Source organism: Oncorhynchus mykiss, chromosome 25 (genome assembly GCF_057628025.1).
Source record: "Oncorhynchus mykiss isolate SJ-2025 chromosome 25, ASM5762802v1, whole genome shotgun sequence".
Classification (NCBI taxonomy): Eukaryota; Metazoa; Chordata; class Actinopteri; order Salmoniformes; family Salmonidae; genus Oncorhynchus; species Oncorhynchus mykiss.
In genome coordinates this window covers 7,012,943-7,032,511 of record NC_143046.1, presented here as the reverse complement: position 1 = coordinate 7,032,511, position 19,569 = coordinate 7,012,943, and positions in this window count along the sequence as shown.

Sequence of the window (19,569 nt, the reverse complement as noted above, 5' to 3'; positions counted from 1 at the left end):
ATTCATCTATTGGGGCATATTTCAATTGAAATGCAAGTTGGAGGATTCTGCCAGGAGACAAGCGGAGAAAATTGTCTTTAATTGTTTAATCCATATCAGTTATTCACCATATGGGAGGAATTACAGGTAGAATGTTGATGGGATAAACACCACTCATAAACAAGAGCCTCGGAGGTATAGCTATAGGTGTAGCTGGTTTGTGGTGTCTTTTAAGATCATTAGGATCAATTCCTCTTTCCTGTTTTTTCTCTCTTTAGCCCCCTGTTAATAAGATATGCATGAGAATAAAACCTATTTTTACTGATCATCAGCCTTAATGTGGTGTTTTACTTATTTGATGTGCTATTTTTTTGGTCTTCCCTTCGTATCCCTGTTACAGTCCCTCGTCAATCACCAAGAGCAAACAGTTATTCCTTTAAACTTCATTTTTTTTTGTTTCCAAAAAGGTTATATTTGGGTCTAATTACGTTCTGAAGTGGGATTTCAATTAGCTACATTCATTTAATAGCATTTTTTTCCCCCCTCAATATAATTGATTGGTTCTGAGTTATGTTCGGCTGGGTTGGTAATTACCATACCATTCATCTCACCGTAATTAGAGTCAATGATTCAATTGTGGCTTAAAGCTTCCATTTCCTTAAGGAATTAATTTAAAGAACTTGTCATTAATGTATTAAGTCAAATGTCTAGTATTTCGTGGGATATTTCGGGACGGAAAAAGGTCCACTCACAAACAAGGTTGTTTGCGTGCCTGTACTGTACGTGTCTTTGAATAAGAGCATCTGCTAAAGGGCATATATATTACGACACTATCATTTACTGAGGCTAAAAGTGAACAGTACCGTGCAAGAGATTTGGGTTGGATATCTGAGAGTCAGAAATAGTTTGCCGTACTCAAGGCCTTACGGTGAGTAAGTGGCATTGTTACCTACCTCATATTTTACCTATAGACCAGGACTCCTTCCATCCATCGGTTCAATCAAACTCATTTGTAGTTAATAGAAATGGTCTGATCAAGTGCAGAAAAATAAGCATTGCTTGATATTTCAAGGTCAGTTGAGAGTTATTTGAACCGGGAGGAGTTAGATACATAGAGTAGCTGAAACGAGGGAATAGAATAGAGAATGAGGCTTCTACAAGGTGCACATCAAACGTGAGAGTGAAATATGAACTGAAATGTTGGAGAAGGTAATCACTTCGATTGGCTTTTGATCTTGTAAAGCTAACTGCAGAATTATTTATGTTGTTGAAATTGGAGTGTTTTTTTTTTAGGATTGCAGGATTGCTGTCTAACCCTAACCCTAACCCTAGCGCTGGAAACGGAGAAGATGGCTGACGTTTTACGTGTTCCTAACCCTAACCCTAACCCTAACCCTAACCCTAACACGTTTTACGTGTTCCTAACCGATTGTGATTTTCTGTTCGTTTTTTGTGTTGTTTGTAACCTTTTTTTTTACTTTTAAAAAACATAATGTTGCTGCTAACGTCTCTTACGACTGAAAATAACTTCTGGACATCAGAACATCGATTAGTCACCACGAACTGGCAGAACCTTTTATTTCCTTTAACGAGTCCGACGAGCCCGACATGAACGACATACTGCTTTCCCAGGAACAGGCGCAAATCCCCATCATTTGCGTGAAGAGACGACGGAGAAAAAGAGGGTGGAGGTCAGGCTGCGTTCTGAGAATTTGTAGGCGATGGAATGAATAAAATAAAAGTAAATTATAATAACTGCATATTTGCAATAAATTACCACTATTTGTAATGTAATTAAACATGGGGAAAACGTCCATCCGTTTCATTCTATGCCCATGTTATGTTCGTCTCTTTCTTCTTCATCCTTGGATGTTATCGCACAACAGACTATACTATACCTTTTATTCAATTACTTATATCATTCCAATTTATCATTACAATTCCAATGACATTATAAAACAAAAGAAACAAAAACCTTTATATTCTGTAAATTCTGTCAATCACCCTGTCTCAGGATTAGTTTCCAGAGCTTAGTAGGCCTAGTAAATTTAAACAGTTCTATATCCAAATCATAACTAAACGTTGTTTATAAATTGTCCAACCCAATATTCAGAAAGCGGCAGCTCTAGCCTTTAGCTCAGTGCGGATGCTGCCTGTAATCCATGGCTTCTGGTTGGGGGTATGTACGGTCACTGTGGGGAAATCAAATCAAATCAAATCAAATGTATTTATATAGCCCTTCGTACATCAGCTGATATCTCAAAGTGCTGTACAGAAACCCAGCCTATAACCCCAAACAGCAAGCAATGCAGGTGTAGAAGCACGGTGGCTAGGAAAAACTCCCTAGAAAGGCCAAAACCTAGGAAGAAACCTAGAGAGGAACCAGGCTATGTGGGGTGGCCAGTCCTCTTCTGGCTGTGCCGGGTGGAGATTATAACAGAACATGGTCAAGATGTTCAAATGTTCATAAATGACCAGCATGGTCGAATAATAATAAGGCAGAGAAGTTGAAACTGGAGCAGCAGCACAGTCAGGTGGACTGGGGAGAGCAAGGAGTCATCATGTCAGGTATTCCTGGGGCATGGTCCTAGGGCTCAGGTCCTCCGAGAGAGAGAAAGAAAGAGAGAATTAGAGAGAGCATATGTGGGATGGCCAGTTCTCTTCTGGCTGTGCCGGGTGGAGATTATAACAGAACATGGCCAAGATGTTCAAATGTTCATAAATGACCAGCATGGTCGAATAATAATAAGGCAGAACAGTTGAAACTGGAGCAGCAGCACGGCCAGGTGGACTGGGGACAGCAAGGAGTCATCATGTCAGGTAGTCCTGGGGCATGGTCCTAGGGCTCAGGTCCTCCGAGAGAGAGAAAGAGAGAAGGAGAGAATTAGAGAACGCACACTTAGATTCACACAGGACACCGAATAGGACAGGAGAAGTACTCCAGATATAACAAACTGACCCTAGCCCCCCGACACATAAATTACTGCAGCATAAATACTGGAGGCTGAGACAGGAGGGGTCAGGAGACACTGTGACCCCATCCGAGGACACCCCCGGACAGGGACAAACAGGAAGGATAAAGGGAAGACGTCATCGATGCACTTATTGATGAAGCCAATGACTGATGTGGTGTACTCCTCATTGCCATAGGAAGAATCCTGTAACGTATTCCAGTCTTGGCTATCAAATCAGTCCGGTAGCTTAGCATCTGCTTCATGTAACCACCTTTTTTTTGACTGAGTCACCATTGCTACCCGCTTTAATTTTTGCTTGCAAGCAGGAATCAGGAGGATATAATTATGGTCAGATTTGCCAAATGGAGGGCGAGGGAGAGCTTTGTACGTGTCTCTGTGTGTGGAGGAAAGGTGGTCTAGATTTTTTTTCCCTCTGGTTGCACATTTAACATACTGATTGAAATGAAGTAAAACAAAACTGATTTAAGTTTCCCTTAAAGTCCCCGGACACTCGTGTTTGCTAATGGCCCTATACAGCTCAATGACCTGCGGTGGTATGTAGACAGCTACGAAGAATACAGATGAAAACTCTCTAGGTAGATAGTGTGGACCAAAAATGTAAGACTTCCTTAGATATCATGCACCAGCTGCTGTTTACATAAATGCATAGGCCCCTGTGTCTTACCAGAGGCTGCTGTTCTGTCCTGCTGATAGAGTGTATAACCCGCCAGCTGTATAAATGCATAGGCCCCCGCCCGGTGTCTTACCAGAGGCTGCTGTTCTATCCTGCTGATAAAGTGTAAAAACCCGCCAGCTGTATGTTCTTAATGTCGTCGTTCAGCCACGACTCGATGAAACATAAGATATTACAGTTTTTAATGCCCCGTTGGTATTATAAAGGTACTCTCAGTTCGTCCCATTTATTTCCCAGCGATTGAACGTTAGCTAGCAGGACGGAAGGCAAGGGCAGATTGACACTCATCACCTGATGCTCACAAGGCGCCCTGATCACTTTCCACTAAGTCTCCGTTTCCTTCTCCAGCGAATAACGGGGATCTGGGCCTGGTCAGGGGTGTTATATCTCTACCGTCCGGCTCATTGAAGAAGAACTCTTTGTCTAGTTTGAGGTAAGCAATCGCAGTTTTGATGTCCACAAGTTATTTTCGGTCATAAGAGACGGTAGCAGCAGCATTATGTACAAAACAAGTTACGAACAACGCGAAAAAACAAACAAAATTGCATGGTTGTTTAAGAGCCGACAAATGGCAGCCTTCCCCTCCGGAGAATCTACTGTACACATTGGGGTTGGTTCCCTACATATACAATAGGAATCTACTGTACACATTGGGTTGGTTCCTCCCTATACAATAGGAATCTACTGTACACATTGGGGTTGGTTCCTCCCTATACAATAGGAATCTACTGTACACATTCGGGTTGGTTTCCTCCCATACAATATGAAGCCCTTGGGACCTTAGAGACTAAAAAGTTGTAATTTGATTTGTTTAGTAACAATATAAGATCAATTTCCTAATTCAAATGGAACACTATGAGACAACAGCCATGCTCACACAAGCTTGCTACAAGATAAAATATGTCTGACATTTTAGTTAGCCTACCTTAGAGACAATACCATGATGGGCTTTTTTTTTACTAAACCAAACAGGATCCATTGCTGATCTCCACTCTCCTCTATTCTCTCGACTAAAAGAGCTGCCACGGAGGGCTCTGTTTGATATCACCCGTTCTAGGCTGCGTCCTTAGAAAGGTCACAGGCATCAAGAAAATAAGAGGAATGAGCCAGGAGGGTTTTAAAGTTATATTAATGAGAACCCCCCTCACCGGCGCAACTCTTAGAGGTCAGCCCATCACCTAAAATGATAAAGATATATCACGGTGGATAAGGGGGCTGGGCTAGTATGGTCTCAACCCCTCCTTCTCTTTTCTCCTATGGCTCTGCTCTTATGAAAGCAACCACTGTCAAGGGTCCCTGGGTGGATGAAAGCTACCCTCCCCCCTCCTCCTCCACCTCCACTGTTGCAAACCCTCAGAAATATTCCTGGTGGTAGTGTCAGTAAATAAGGTATCCAATATATTTTGTATTCTTTGAGCATTTTTTTAAGAGACATGCGCTGCTACATTATCCTACACCTTCTCTGAAGAGGTGAAATATGTGAGATTGGGAAACTGCTTAAGATGACACGATTGCCTTATTTGGTGCAATACTTTGGAGGGGAAGGGTATTTGGAGGAGTTGTAGTACTTGGCAGGGAGGTGTAAACTGTCTGCAGGTGAGCTGTATATATGCATGACCTTGAAATGCAGCTGATCTAACGTCACAAAAAGGTGCTTTAAAAAATATATACCCTTTACTCTACATCGTACTTCGTTATATTCATCAATATATGTTATATACAACATGCTATACAGCTTGTGCATAACTCTATACATGCAGTCTCTATACCCACAGTCTCTGTACATGCAGTCTCTATACCCACAGTCTCTATACCCGCAGGCTCTATACCCGCAGTCTCTATACCCACAGTCTCAGTACATGCAGTCTCAGTACATGCAGTCTCTGTACATAGAGTTTCTATACATCCAGTCTCTATACATGCAGACTCTGTACATGCAGTCTCTATACATGCAGTCTCTATACATGCCATCTCTATACCCACAGTCTCTATACATGCAGTCTCTATACATGCGGTCTTTATTTACACAGTCTCTGTACATGCAGTCTCTATACATGCAGTCTCTATACATATATTCTCTATACATGCAGTCTCTATACCTGCAGTCTCTATACATGCAGTCTCTATACATGCAGTCTCTATACCCTCAGTCTCTGTACATGCAGTCTCTATACCCTCAGTCTCTGTACATGAAGTCTCTGTACATGCAGTCTCTATACCTGCAGTCTCTATACATGCAGTCTCTGTACATGCAGTGTCTATACATGTAGTCTCTATACATGCATTCTCTATACATTCAGTCTCTATGCCTGCAGTCTCTATACATGCAGTCTCTATATATGCAGTCTCTATACCCACAGTCTATGTACATGCAGTCTCTATACACACAGTCTCTATACATGCAATCTCTATACATGCAGTCGCTATACCCGCAGTCTCTGTACATGCAGTCTATACATGCAGTCTCTATACATGCAGTCTCTATACCCACAGTCTCTGTACATGCAGTCTCTGTACATGCAGTCTCTATACACACAGTCTCTGTACATGCAGTCTCTGTACATGCGGTCTATACCTGCAGTCTCTATACATGGAGTCTCCATACCCACAGTCTCTATACATGCATCTCTATGCGTGCAGTCTCTATACATGCAGTCTCTACATGCAGTCTATATATGCAGTCTCCATACATGCAGTCTCTGCATGCAGTCTATATATGCAGTCTCTATACATGCAGTATCTACATGCAGTCTGTAAATGCAGTCTCTATACATGCAGTCTGTACATGCAGTATATAACGTATAGACACGCAGTCTACAAGCCAAACATTCATGATCCTTTTAGTTGCAGAATCAACTTAAAGTACTGGCCTAGGTAAAGTACTGGCCTATGCTTTCTGTCTGTGCATGAGGCTATTTAAAACGTTTAAAAGTCTTGTTCTGGTCACAATAAGCCAACATTCAACAATGTATAGGCGTCAGTACAAAGACGTCTTTATTTTTGTTTGAGGTTAACACCCCATGTGTCCAAGAAAAAAAATATGGCTGTTGACATGGCAACCATTAAAGCTGAATAGCTGTGTTCCGGCATGGTGTGTTTGTGTGTGTGTGTGTGTGTGTGCTTGTGTGTGTGTGTGTGTGTGTGTGTGTGTGTGTGTGTGTGTGTGTGTGTGTGTGTATGTGTGTATGTGTGTGTGTGTGTGTGTGTGTGCGTGTGTGTGTGATAGCAGTTTTAGAAATAATTCCATCAGCAACTGTTGTGTCCAGAAGAGGTTTCGTCTCAGAGGCACAGAGGGGAAAAGGAGTGATTCTCCACACAGCAACAACGGGCTACCCCCTTGTAGATACTCACTCGTGTTATTTTTCTTCTTGGGATTCAAATTGTGAACAAAATAAGACCTGAATGTCAAGGATCTTGTTACTCAGGGGTCTCTGCCAACATGTCATATGTTCAGGATGCCCCCCCCCCCCCCCCCCCCCCCCCCAAAAAAAAAGACAGCCCGTTCGACACAAACATCTCATTCAAGTAATTGAGGGCTTGATGATTAGTTGACAAGTTGAATCAGGTGTTCTTGTCCAGGATTGCAATACAATGATGTACTGTTGTGGGGTACTGGAGGACCACTGGTTGGAAACAGTAAAACAAACCCTTTCCAAATGTTCTATAAAGAATCACTCAAAAAATATTCGATATAGCACCAAACAAGTGTTTCCGCTATGGCCTTTTTATTTTGGAGGGCTATATAAAATATTTGTTCTATTGTTATTTATTGAACCTTTGTAGAGAGTGGTTCCTTTAAAAATCTTTCTCTATCTAAAAAGTTATTTGTAGAATCACGAGGTTTCTCTTTTATTTTGGTTTAATAGCCATACTATCCTGTTACATTTCCCATTGGTTTTATTATCGTGTTTATTAACAAGTTGCATCAGGTGTGCTAGGTCTGGAATGACTGAGGGTCCCTGAGGAGTGAATTAAGAACTACTAATTTAGTCAACCGTTCTCAATTGACACAAGGCCGTACATGAGTCTTTCACAAGACACCGTAACTAGCCATAGTCGTAGACACCGAGTATACCAGACTCCTTTTTGCCTTCAGAACAATTCGTTCGGGGCATGGCGTCGAAAGCGTTCCACAGGGATGCTGGCTCATGTTGACTCCAATGCTTCCCACGTTTGTGTCAAGTTGACTGGATTGCTTTGGGTGGTGGACTATTCTTGATACACACGGGAAACTGTTAGGTGTTATAAATCCCCAGAAGTGTTGCAGGTCTTGACACAAACCGGTGCGCCTGGCCCCTACAACCACACCCCAAAGGCACTTCAAGTGGCGCAGTGCTCTAAGGCATCTCAGTGCTAGAGGTGTCACTACAGACCCTGGTTCGATTCTAGGCTGTATCACAACCGGCCGTGATTGGGAGTCCCATAGGTTGATACGCAATTGCCCCAGAATTGTCCGGGTTAGGGTTTGGCCGGGGTAGGCCGTAATTGTACATAAGAATTTATTCTTGACTGACTTGCCTAGTTAAATAAAGGTACAATTAATTAACTGAATGCACAATCCATGTCTTAATTGTTTCAAGGTTTAAAAATCCTTCTTTGACCTGTCTCCTCCCCTTCATCTACACAGATTGAGGTGGATTTAACAGGTGACATCAACAAGGGATCATAGCTTTCACTTGGATTCACCTGGTCAGTCTATGTCATGGAAAGAGCAGGTGTTCTTAATGTTTTGTATACCTCAGTGTATAAGATGTAATAGCATATTACAACAGATTCGATTAACTGGAATGACACTCTCAGACACGCCTTATATTATAATTACCACTAATTAAGGAAAGAACCCCCTTTTTTTTTTAACTGCAAAGAATCATTGACACGCTCAGTATGAATCCACATAGAATCATCACCTTCCCTAAAGAGCCCTCGAGGAACGCAAATGTTTTTCGTGTGTAAGGCTTCAACTTAATAGGAATACACGGGCCGACATTACGGTGACCGCGTTAGCATGTGCACAGTATTTAAGGATAGTAGCTCATATCCCGCTTAAGGTGTTATTCCGGATAAGCCGTGAACATGCATCTTTGATATCCCGCTCACGAATATCTGAATGTGTCCATGAATAAACAGAATATCCCTCATTCAAGCTCATATGGAATATTATCTGAAATACAGACACTGACTGTAGGCCTATAACAAGGGGTCCATGGAACACGTATTAGTTTAAATGATCTAACACACTCCTTCAAATTAAAACAGTAGTTTCAATTTCTGAAGATTGACATTTTATAATCCAGTCATTTAAAATTGAAGGATAGACAATTGTTTTCAATGTATAAAATCCTGATTTTCTACAATGTACATTTTTTATGTTTTAAGTATAGTTTTTCAAATTGTAACAATTTCCCTCTATTAATTTGAAAAGGAAAATGAAAATATTGCCATTGCTGCTGGAAACTGCGTGATTTCTAAGTTTGTAGTTCAAGAGGAAGGTGGATGGAGGAGATGAACCTACACCTTGCTGTGGATGCTACCACTTCAGTTCAGGGGGAGATGAACCTACACCTTGCTGTGGATGCTACCACTTCAGTTCAGGGGGAGATGAACCTACATCTTGCTGTGGATGCTACCACTTCAGTTCAGGAGGAGATGAACCTACACCTTGCTGTGGATGCTACCACTTCAGTTCAGGGGGAGATGAACCTACACCTTGCTGTGGATGCTACCACTTCAGTTCAGGGGGAGATGAACCTACACCTTGCTGTGGATGCTACCACTTCAGTTCAGGGGGGAGATGAACCTACACCTTGCTGTGGATGCTACCACTTCAGTTCAGGGGGAGATGAACCTACACCTTGCTGTGGATGCTACCACTTCAGTTCAGGAGGAGATGAACCTACACCTTGCTGTGGATGCTACCACTTCAGTTCAGGGGGAGATGAACCTACACCTTGCTGTGGCTGCTACCACTTCAGTTCAGGGGGGAGATGAACCTACACCTTGCTGTGGATGCTACCACTTCAGTTCAGGGGGAGATGAACCTACACCTTGCTGTGGATGCTACCACTTCAGTTCAGGGGGAGATGAACCTACACCTTGCTGTGGATGCTACCACTTCAGTTCAGGAGGAGATGAACCTACACCTTGCTGTAGATGCTACCACTTCAGTTCAGGGGGAGATGAACCTACACCTTGCTGTGGATGCTACCACTTCAGTTCAGGGGGAGATGAACCTACACCTTGCTGTGGATGCTACCACTTCCGTTCAGGAGGAGATGAACCTACACCTTGCTGTGGTCCTTGGAGGTGGTCACACAGACACACACACACACACACACACACACACACACACACACACACATCCCCAAAGCAATGCTATACCATTGCGTTGTCAGGAGTTAACTGTTTTGGTCATGTCACTGACTGCAAAGACGTTGCGTGCATAATGCACAGATTACTTTGAGAAGGACTGCCCCTGAACTCTTGTGATGGAAAACGTGCAGCTTGCATAGCCACAGAGCATGTGTGTGTGAGTGTGAGTGTGAGTGTGAGTGTGTGAGAGAGAAAGAGAGAGAGAGAGAGAGAGAGAGAGAGAGAGAGATTTCTCATCCTAAAGACCCCATTAATTTACCTCTTTGGTTGAGTGGCCTCATCCAAATGTCTCTCTCTCTCAATGTGCCTCCCTCCCTGCTCACTGTAATAGTAGTGTATGCTTGAAGCACGTGCTTAGAAATCACTGTAGTTTCTCTAACCCCACCAATATTCCAGCTAAACATTTTCAAAGTATACAAGGGAAATGTCAAAAATTGAAAAATAATAATAATATCAAATTATCCTTGACATTGAAACTCAGTTGATATTTTAAAATTGTATGAGTGGATCAGAAAATTGAAACATTGAAACTAATATTGTATTATGTAACTTGCATGATCGTATTAGATCATTGGATTGAACAGTGATACCCTAAGGCCCTAATATAATATTAACTAATGCAGAATTATGCATTCCTTGCAGTAAAAGGATACAACAAATGTTAATTTTGTCCCGGGAACAGGAGTGGAGAAATATAACTTATTTATTGTGAATGAGCGTGTAATGTCATGTGTTATCGTTGACAGGTTTATGCAAACAGACAACAAGTTAATTTTTTTTTACCTTTATTTAACTAGGCAAGTCAAATTCTTATTTTCAATGACAGCCTATGAACAGTGGGTTAACTGCCTGTTCAGGGGCAGAACAACAGCTCGGGGATTTGAACTGGCAACCTTCCGGTTACTAGTCCAACACTCTAATCACTAGGCTACCCTGCCGCCCCATGACAGAAGAAAAGCTGGATGTATTTAACTATAGTCGACAAACTATGAAACGTCAGTAATTATAAAGCAGAAACATGTCGGAAAACAGGAAGCCAGTATGCTGTACAGGATCAGAAAAATCAGCATCAGTAACAGCTAAATCAGCATCAGTATCAGCAAAATCAGCATCAGTATCAGCAAAATAAATAATTATTATTTGAAGTCATTTGTTTGACAATCAGATGAAAACAGCACACAACACCAATGATATGCGAAACTGAGCCTTTGCAGACCGCAAATAAAAAACAACAACAGTAAACTAGACACGATGTTTACAATGCTACGGTATCCCGTCTAAAATCAGCATATTCCAGGGATTTTATCCGCATTTCTGATAACCTGGGATACAAGCTTTTTTCGGGTTATTGTAAACGAGATATGATGTTTATATCGTTCAACTAAAATCGGAATACTTGACTATCCCGAGTAATAATGGGATATTGGTGTGCATGTAAATGTGGCGTCATCTCCTCTCTGTGAATTCAGAGAATAGAAAATTAACTTCAAATGTATTGCCAGCAGGTGTTTCCCTAAAGCAGATTCTCAGCTATAAAGGTAAAACCACAAGATAAAACAATTAGGTGGTCACAAATACTTGCAATAAACTTCTGAAGTCAGAATGAATGAGATTTAATTAGGTTAACCAGGCAGTGGTAGATAATGGCAAGGACTGAGTAGCCTACTTGAAATGGGGACTACAACTGATTTGGCAATGATACCTGCAAGTCTGGCGATTGTCAGTTCTCTAACCATCATGGCTGCCAGTGAAAATAGGGTTCACCTCGTAGAAGAGCAGCCAAAACAGGACATACGGTCTCTAAATGTTAACTTTCCTAAAGGAGTCATTCAAAAACAGTAACAGCAAGTATCCATGGGGAAATACCTTAGGATTAGAGGGGCAGAAAGATTGAGAAAGTAATTTGAAAAATAATGGGCTTTTTAATGACTAAACCTATGGGACACCCAGATGTGTTCTTTGTTAATTTTCACTAGTGTAATGTAAAATTCCATCTACTTAATTACTCTAGGAAACACAAAGCAACTGGTTTTAACGAAGCAATTATGGGCGCAGCCGCTAACATAGCACCATGCACAGCTAACGTACATAAATAGGTCCCTCCTTGATGAAACACTGGTGCTTTTCGACAAATAAGTTATCAAGGCTTTCATGTTATAACCAGTAAGAATAAACCCATAGTTCTTAGGCTCCAGAGGCCTTCGGTTCACTGGAACAGCTATATGACCTAATTGTAGTTTAGGGAATGTTTTTTAGCTCATTTTGGATTACTATAAATTACTCTGGTTAAGCGAAAGTGATTTCTACTAACTCTTAGAGAATTAAAGCATCATCATGGAGTCCCAAGTTCTGGCAAGTGGAATTTTGAGCAATTGGGATTTTGAAAATTGAGTTGTGTTTTTTTTTGTCATCTCCAAAGGGTTTGTAGATGTCCATTGTTTCTATGTATGTAATATAATGCATCAAATGTGTTAATGTTTTGGACTTGTTTGCCCTTTAAAGATGAAAATATTGTTTAGGAACATCTCTACTGACTGATATTTTTATTGATTCTATTTTTCCCTGATGAAATCAATGAAGACAACCACTGGGGCTATAAACAGTAGACTGGCTATCGTCGTCGCCCCCTCCCACTCCCAGGGAAGCAGCAGTATAACAGCTGTTGGTAAATATCATTAGAATGTTACATGCTTTATCTCTGATTTAATGGTGAAACATCAGATGTCTTGGCTCTAAAGACATTACCATTTAGACCAATCGATATAACGTCTGGTAGCGCCATGCAGGTTCATGGCGGACATTTAAACTGAGATAGAAGAATTTGTGAAATGCTTGCCGTAGAATGCCACTCATGAATTGTGTATTCTTACATTTAAAGGACCATTTGTGGGTCATGGTGGGGAATGAACACATAGTGTCCTGGTCCTACTCTCTTAGCAGCGTATTCAACCTACATTTTACATTGGAGTCATTTAGCAGACGCTCTTATCCAGAGCAACTTACAATTAGATATACCGTGACTTCAGAAAGTATTCATACCCCTTGACTCATTCCACATTTGGTTGTTGTTACAACCTGAATTTTTAAATGGATCGATTTTTCCTTTCACCTACCAAAACAAAATTCCCCATAAAATGACAAAGTGAAAATATGTTATTCATTTTTTTTTTTTTTGCAAATGTATTGACAATTAAATACAGCAATATCTCATTTATATAAGTATTCACACCCCTGAGTCAATACTTTGTGGAATCACCTCATGGCAGCGATTTTCAGCCATGAGTCTTTCTGGGTAAGTCTCTGGGTAAGAACTTTCCACACCTGGATTGTGCAACATTTGCCAATTGTTATTTTCAAACTTCTTCAAGATCTTTCACATTGATTGTTGATCATTGCTAGTCAACCATTTTGAAGTTTTACCATAGATTTTCCAGTAGATTTGAGTCAAAACTGTAACTCCACCAATCAGCAACATTCACTGTCTTCTTGGGAAGCAATTCCAGTGTAGATTTGGCCTTGTGTTTTAAGTTAAGTTCCTGCTGAAAGGTGAATTTTTCCCCCAGTGTCTGGTGGAAAGTAGACTGAACCAGGTTTTCCTATAGGATGTTGCCTGTGCTTTGCTCCATTCAGATTATTTTTTATCCTGAAAAACTCCCCAGTCCTCAACAATTGCAAATATACCCATAACATGAGGCAGCCACCACTATGTAGAGAGTGGTATGGATAGTGTTACAGTGTTGCAGTAATATGTTGTATTGGATTCGCCCCAAACATAACACTTTGTATTCAGGACATGACATTTCTTTGCCACATTTTTGGAAGATTTATTTTAATGGCTTGTTGCAAACAGGATGCATATTTTGGAATATGTTATTTAGTACAGCCTTCCTTTTTTCACTTTGTTAATTGTTTTGGTATTAATACCATGCTCAAAGGGATATTCAATGTCTGCTTTTCATTTTATTCTACAACAGGTGCCCTTATTTATGAAGCATTGGAAAATCTCCCTGGTCTTTGTGGTTGAATCTGTGTTTGAAATTCACATATAATTGACTTTACATATAATTGTATGTGTGGGGTACAGAGGTGAGGTAGCCATTCAAAAATCATCTTAAACACCATGATCCTTATTGTGTAACTTGTTAAAGCAAATGTTTACTCCTGAACTTATTTAGGCTTGCCATAACAAAGGGGTTAAAATACTTATATAACTCAAGACATTTAATCTTTTCATTTGTAATTAATTTGTATACGTAAATAAAAAAAATAAAAACATAATTCCACTTTGATATTGTGGGGGTTTGTGTGTAGACCAGTGACCCCGAAACATCTAAATGTAATATTTTTTTTAAATGCAGGCCGTAACACAACAAAATGAGGAAGAAGTCAAAGGTCGTGAATACTTCCTGAAGTCATGTAGGATATATATACATACTGTATCCATGAGTTATATCCACTCCTCTCTCTAAACGGTATATTTAATACATGGCAGTTTCATACTGTAAACCCTGTTAACATGATCAGGCCAAGTCTTAGGTATTGTTCAATTTTAAGCTACAGTGGCACTATAGCCATATATATATATATATATATATATATATATATATATATATATATATATATATATATATATAAGGTACCTACTGCACCTAAAGATATAAATTGTACCTACTGCATCTAACATTATATACGGTACCTACTGCATATACAATTATATAAGATACCTACTGCAATTCGAGAACAATTTCTTTTTTTTAAATTGTAGCTTTTGAGATCCAAGCGCTAGAAGCGGTGTCCCTTTCAATGGTGGACCTGTTGACAGAGGCTCTTGACCAATGACCTTCCTCCACTGAGACACATCAGTCACCGTGGAAACATGAATATTCCTTGTTGCTTAATTAACAGTGTTTGTTAAAAGCTCTGGAATTGCTCGACGGGGTACAAGAACGACAGAATTGTAACAAATGGGATTTCAGGAGGAGAATTCTAGCTACTATAATGTGCACGTATTCAAAACGAAACATAGAATGTTGTAACACAAGGAGAAATAGTCAGGGAAATTCAACCACTATCAGGTTGCATCACCATCAACTATAATCACTATCAGGTTACATCACCATCAACTATAATCACTATCAGGTTACATCAACTATAATCACTATCAGGTTACATCACCATCAACTATAATCACTATCAGGTTACATCACCATCAACTATAATCACTATCAGGTTACATCACCATCAACTATAATCACTATCAGGTCGCATCACCATCAACTATAATCACTATCAGGTTACATCAACTATAATCACTATCAGGTTACATCACCATCAACTATAATCACTATCAGGTTACATCACCATCAACTATAATCACTATCAGGTCGCATCACCATCAACTATAATCACTATCAGGTTACATCAACTATAATCACTATCAGGTTACATCACCATCAACTATAATCACTATCAGGTTACATCACCATCAACTATAATCACTATCAGGTTACATCTCCATCAACTATAATCACTATCAGGTTACATCACCATCAACTATAATCACTATCAGGTTACATCTCCATCAACTATAATCACTATCAGGTCGCATCACCATCAACTATAATCACTATCAGGTTACATCAACTATAATCACTATCAGGTTACATCACCATCAACTATAATCACTATCAGGTTACATCACCATCAACTATAATCACTATCAGGTCGCATCACCATCAACTATAATCACTATCAGGTTACATCAACTATAATCACTATCAGGTTACATCACCATCAACTATAATCACTATCAGGTTACATCACCATCAACTATAATCACTATCAGGTTACATCTCCATCAACTATAATCACTATCAGGTTACATCACCATCAACTATAATCACTATCAGGTCGCATCACCATCAAATATAATCACTATCAGGTTACATCAACTATAATCACTATCAGGTTACATCAACTATAATCACTATCAGGTTACATCAACTATAATCACTATCAGGTTACATGACCATCAACTATAATCACTATCATGTCGCATCACCATCAACTATAATCACTATCAGGTTACATCACCATCAACTATAATCACTATCAGGTTACATCTCCATCAACTATAATCACTATCAGGTTACATCACCATCAACTATAATCACTATCAGGTTACATCACCATCAACTATAATCACTATCAGGTTACATCAACTATAATCACTATCAGGTTACATCAACTATAATCACTATCAGGTTACATCACCATCAACTATAATCACTATCAGGTTACATGACCATCAACTATAATCACTATCAGGTTACATCACCATCAACTATAATCACTATCAGGTTACATCTCCATCAACTATAATCACTATCAGGTTACATCTCCATCAACTATAATCACTATCAGGTTGCATCACCATCAAATATATAGTCACTATCAGGTTACATCAACTATAATCACTATCAGGTTACATCACCATCAACTATAATCACTATCAGGTTACATCACCATCAACTATAATCACTATCAGGTTACATCTCCATCAACTATAATCACTATCAGGTTACATCACCATCAAATATAATCACTATCAGGTTACATCACCATCAACTATAATCACTATCAGGTTACATCACCATCAACTATAATCACTATCAGGTTACATGACCATCAACTATAATCACTATCAGGTTACATCACCATCAACTATAATCACTATCAGGTTACATCTCCATCAACTATAATCACTATCAGGTTACATCAACTATAATCACTATCAGGTTACATCTCCATCAACTATAATCACTATCAGGTTACATCAACTATAATCACTATCAGGTTACATCTCCATCAACTATAATCACTATCAGGTTACATCAACTATAATCACTATCAGGTTACATCACCATAAACTATAATCACTATCAGGTTACATAAACTATAATCACTATCAGGTTACATAAACTATAATCACTATCAGGTTACATCACCATCAACTATAATCACTATCAGGTTACATAAACTATAATCACTATCAGGTTACATCACCATCAACTATAATCACTATCAGGTTACATAAACTATAATCACTATCAGGTTACATCACCATCAACTATAATCACTATCAGGTTACATCACCATCAACTATAATCACTATCAGGTTACATCACCATCAACTATAATCACTATCAGGTTACATCAACTATAATCACTATCAGGTTACATCACCATCAACTATAATCACTATCAGGTTACATCACCATCAACTATAATCACTATCAGGTTACATCACCATCAACTATAATCACTATCAGGTTACATCACCATAAACTATAATCACTGTCAGGTTACATCACCATCAACTATAATCACTATCAGGTTACATCACCATCAACTATAATCACTATCAGGTTACATCACCATCAACTATAATCACTATCATGTTACATCTCCATCAACTATAATCACTATCAGGTTACATCACCATCAACTATAATCACTATCAGGTTACATCACCATAAACTATAATCACTGTCAGGTTACATCAACTATAATCACTATCAGGTTACATCACCATCAACTATAATCACTATCAGGTTACATAAACTATAATCACTATCAGGTTACATCTCCATCAACTATAATCACTATCAGGTTACATCAACTATAATCACTATCAGGTTACATGACCATCAACTATAATCACTATCAGGTTACATCACCATCAACTATAATCACTATCAGGTTACATCACCATCAACTATAATCACTATCAGGTTACATGACCATCAACTATAATCACTATCAGGTTACATCACCATAAACTATAATCACTATCAGGTTACATCAACTATAATCACTATCAGGTTACATCACCATCAACTATAATCACTATCAGGTTACATCACCATCAACTATAATCACTATCAGGTTACATGACCATCAACTATAATCACTATCAGGTTGCATCACCATCAACTATAATCACTATCAGGTTACATCTCCATCAACTATAATCACTATCAGGTCGCATCACCATCAAATATAATCACTATCAGGTTACATCAACTATAATCACTATCAGGTTACATCACCATCAACTATAATCACTATCAGGTTACATCAACTATAATCACTATCAGGTTACATCACCATCAACTATAATCACTATCAGGTTACATCACCATCAACTATAATCACTATCAGGTTACATCAACTATAATCACTATCAGGTTACATCACCATCAACTATAATCACTATCAGGTTACATGACCATCAACTATAATCACTATCAGGTTACATCTCCATCAACTATAATCACTATCAGGTTACATCAACTATAATCACTATCAGGTTACATCACCATCAACTATAATCACTATCAGGTTACATCACCATCAACTATAATCACTATCAGGTTGCATCACCATCAACTATAATCACTATCAGGTTACATCACCATCAACTATAATCACTATCAGGTTACATCAACTATAATCACTATCAGGTTACATCACCATCAACTATAATCACTATCAGGTTACATCACCATCAACTATAATCACTATCAGGTTGCATCACCATCAACTATAATCACTATCAGGTTACATCACCATCAACTATAATCACTATCAGGTTACATCACCATCAACTATAATCACTATCAGGTTACATCAACTATAATCACTATCAGGTTACATCTCCATCAACTATAATCACTATCAGGTTACATCAACTATAATCACTATCAGGTTGCATCACCATCAACTATAATCACTATCAGGTTACATCACCATCAACTATAATCACTATCAGGTTACATCAACTATAATCACTATCAGGTTACATCACCATCAACTATAATCACTATCAGGTTACATCACCATCAACTATAATCACTATCAGGTTACATCACCATCAACTATAATCACTATCAGGTTACATCACCATAAACTATAATCACTATCAGGTTACATCAACTATAATCACTATCAGGTTACATCACCATCAACTATAATCACTATCAGGTTACATCAACTATAATCACTATCAGGTTACATCAACTATAATCACTATCAGGTTGCATCACCATCAACTATAATCACTATCAGGTTGCATCACCATCAACTATAATCACTATCAGGTTACATCACCATCAACTATAATCACTATCAGGTTACATCACCATCAACTATAATCACTATCAGGTTACATCAACTATAATCACTATCAGGTTACATCTCCATCAACTATAATCACTATCAGGTTACATCAACTATAATCACTATCAGGTTACATCACCATCAACTATAATCACTATCAGGTTACATCAACTATAATCACTATCAGGTTACATCTCCATCAACTATAATCACTATCAGGTTACATCAACTATAATCACTATCAGGTTACATCTCCATCAACTATAATCACTATCAGGTTACATCTCCATCAACTATAATCACTATCAGGTTACATCACCATCAACTATAATCACTATCAGGTTGCATCACCATCAACTATAATCACTATCAGGTTACATCACCATCAACTAT